The sequence below is a fragment of the Schistocerca cancellata genome, chromosome 3 (assembly GCF_023864275.1).
Source record: "Schistocerca cancellata isolate TAMUIC-IGC-003103 chromosome 3, iqSchCanc2.1, whole genome shotgun sequence".
Taxonomy (NCBI): domain Eukaryota; kingdom Metazoa; phylum Arthropoda; class Insecta; order Orthoptera; family Acrididae; genus Schistocerca; species Schistocerca cancellata.
In genome coordinates, this window is record NC_064628.1 from 922,361,868 (window position 1) to 922,365,283 (window position 3,416).

Genomic DNA, 3,416 nt, shown 5'->3' on the forward strand with positions numbered 1-3,416 from the left:
CTCTTGTGATCAATAGCCCCCTGCAAATATGACCCCCTGCAAAACCGCAGTTTCACGCCCGACATTTTTGGAACATATTGGTTTCTGTATACTGTCGAGCACGGAGCGATGCCATTTATGAAGGTACGCTTAGTGTGTAATAAGAATCACACGTATTGTACATTTCATCCCAATGAGTATTTTTTGTGTAGTCCCAGTATCCTCGAATTTGCATTATGTTTAAATCGTGTCAAACCTGTCTTTTAAAATAGCCACAAAATCTGGTGCTATTTTTGAAGAAGAGGCCAAACACAGATCTTTCCCCGGGCCCAGTCCTTGCCCTCAGCGGCGCTGCCACTTGCCTTACCCCCCACCCCACCCTGCGGCCGCCAGTCACACCGACATGCCGCCCACGAGCGAGAGAAAGTGCTGCGTAAACTGAGGTGGCGGTGCTCTCAATATAGCATGAGAAAGGTTGGCATCAAGTCAGGATGGCCGAGCGGTCTAAGGCGCTGCGTTCAGGTCGCAGTCCACTTCTGTGGGCGTGGGTTCGAATCCCACTTCTGACAATAAGTTTTTGTTTCATGTACCGATAATCGCTTTTGGGTCCATTCTGAAACGCTTCGTTCATGTCACACAATGTATGGGAACAGGGATATACGATTTTCTGTGATTTTCCTAGCTCGTTTCAGGCGAATGTTGACCACGATAGATGGTATAATCAGGTCTTGGCTGATACCTTTCCCCTTAGTGTACAATCGAGCAAGAGTTTCATTCTTAATGTCGATTCGCCGTTAAACTTTAACCTCCTTCAGTTGTATGGGAGTGCAAGCTGAAGAACTTTCCTGTTCATTACCAGGAGCTATCCACCAAGTTCACAGTGACTGAACGCAACCTTTTTAATAATTCAGAAACAAATGGGAATATACAGTACGTTTGAATATGCTGTGACAGACAAACGACATGATTTTGTAGTATGTATTTACCCTCGAATGAGTCATCTGACAAAAATGTCACAGGGAAGTAACTGTTTAGAAATTTGATACAGGGTGTCCCAGGAGAAAAGTGGTTCAAAGGGCTCTGAGCACTATGGGACTTAACATCCGTGGTCATCAGTCCTCTAGAACTTAGAACCACTTAAACCTAACTAACCTAAGGACATCACACACATCCATGCCCGAGGCAGGATTCGAACCTGCGACCGTAGCAGTCACGCGGTTCCAGACTGAAGCGCCTAGAACCGCACGGCCACAACGGCCGGCTGTCCCAGGAGAAATTGTGAGTATTCAGGGGAGAGAAACGATTATTCAAAGTAAAAAGGTCTAGTAAACACTGATTATTTTCAACATTTCGCGGTCCTGTCAGCAACTGTATAAATATTAATTTTAATAATGAACAGCCTCAGTTGCACCGTTTACCTGGAATTTACCTAGGTTTCAGTTGGGATAACCCAACCTTCTACAGGATTACAGTATCTACCGTTTGTCCATAGTGTACATCGTCAAGCTAAAACTACAAATCCATAAATTATCGTCGGACTGTAAAACTTATCTGGCACTGCCTCGGCCCCACTTCGCGTCCGCGATGCGGCAGCCACGACTGCTGTACTGGAACTGTCTGACGATAATTTATGGATTTGTAGTTTTAGCTTGACGATGTCCACTATGGACAAACGGTAGTTACTGTTATTTTGAAGAAGGTTGGGTTATTCCAACTGAAACCTAGGTAAATTCTAGGTAAACGGTGCAAATGAGGCTGTTCATTATTAAAATTAAAATTAACACTGGTAAACATCGACTCTAAAGTGCATACCTTAAGAGCTATGAGCACATGTTCACGTTTGGTGTTATGAAACACATCTGTTCTACTGAACAAATGCTCACAGTTCTGAAAGTACACACTTCAGAGCCCACGTTTACTGTACAATCATCGACTGATCGTTCCTGTCAGATTCCTGTATACTAATCATTCCTCCTGGGACATCCTGTATTCTTTATATTTGTTCCGGGTGCTTTTCAACGGTAATTGCATATTTTTGAGCTATAAACTGAAAATCGATCATGAGTGTGATTTTCACTTTTTTGTGATTTTTCCGTTTCCGTTTTTGTGTGGCGAACTAGAAATTCGTGTTCAGCACTACAAAGGACTGATAGCAATAGACAACAAAAGAGCTCCCCCAAGACTTACCGGCATGGGTCGACTTTGAGTACCAGATGACTGGACTGCGTAGGCGCCTCGGTGACAGAGGAAGGCGACGAGTATCAGCGTGCACCTAGTAGGCAAACTACTACCTTTCTTGAATATTGGTGTGACGTGTGCAATTTGCAGGCTTTGGGTACGGATCTTCCGTCGAGCGAACGGTTGTATTGTTAAGTACGCAGCCATTCTATCAGCATACTCTGAAAGCAACTTAAATGGTATACAGTGTGGACCGGAAGGCTTACTTTTGTTAAATGATTTAAGTTGCTTCACTATTCCGAGGCTACCTACTTCCACGTTACTCTAACTTGTTAGCAGCTGTTCTTGACTCGATTTCTGGAATATTTACCGGGTTTCCTTCGGTGAACGAATTTCGGAAGGCTTTATTTAGTAACTTATATACGGTTTCACATTATCTTGTCTGAGAAATACGCAACAGATGATAAATGCATTTACTTTGCGGCCAAACAATTCACTTTTCTGGAAAGCATTGCTAGTAGTGAAGCCCACGGAACAACGAGGTGTAGGACGAAAAATGTTCAGATGTGTGTGAAATCTTATGGGACTTAACTGCTAAGGTCATCAGTCCCTGAGCTTACACACTACTTAACCTAAATTATCCTAAGGACAAACACACACGCCCATGCCGGAGGGAGGACTCGAACCTCCGCCGGGACCAGCCGCGAAGTGTAGGACGATGAGGTTATATGGAGAGATATAAAGCGTTTGAAACATGGGCAGGTGACACACATGTAAGGACTATGGTGTTTGTGAGTGTAAACTAACGTTGGTGCCTGAAGAAGACTTAATGCATCTTAATGTAAGATGATGGAGTTGGGCAGTAGGAAGATAAAAGCATTGTTTCTAATGAAGTAAAAAGTCTGCGGTCACATTAACCAGAAAATATGTGTGAGCAGCGATTACAAATGCGAGCGCTTGTAAATGGCAAGGAAAATAGAATAACATTCCGTTTCTGGTAGATATGGTGAACCTTCATAATTGTGTTGTGATTTTGTTTTCATATGCGATGACTGTCGAGTCGTTTCACATATAAGTTAAAATGTTCTTTCGGGTTGGATTCGAACCTGAGATCTATGGAGATCATCTTATAATTTTGGCGGTCTACTGCTCTATATTTTTTTTTCTCCTTCCTCCCCTTCAACTCGTCCTTTACGCTCGCCAGTTTTTGCCTTCTCGGCCCGGCTTCTCCTCCTTTAAAGAGAGAATGTAACTTCTAC

At 43.3% G+C, this 3,416-nt stretch overlaps 1 non-coding gene across 1 annotated transcript; it reads left to right on the forward strand.

Moving 5' to 3' along the window:
• The first annotated feature begins 464 nt into the window (after nt 1–464).
• Nucleotides 465–548, forward strand: Trnal-cag (transfer RNA leucine (anticodon CAG)). Its single transcript has one exon. It is a non-coding gene; the product is annotated as a tRNA-Leu (tRNA).
• The last annotated feature ends 2,868 nt before the right edge of the window (nt 549–3,416 follow it).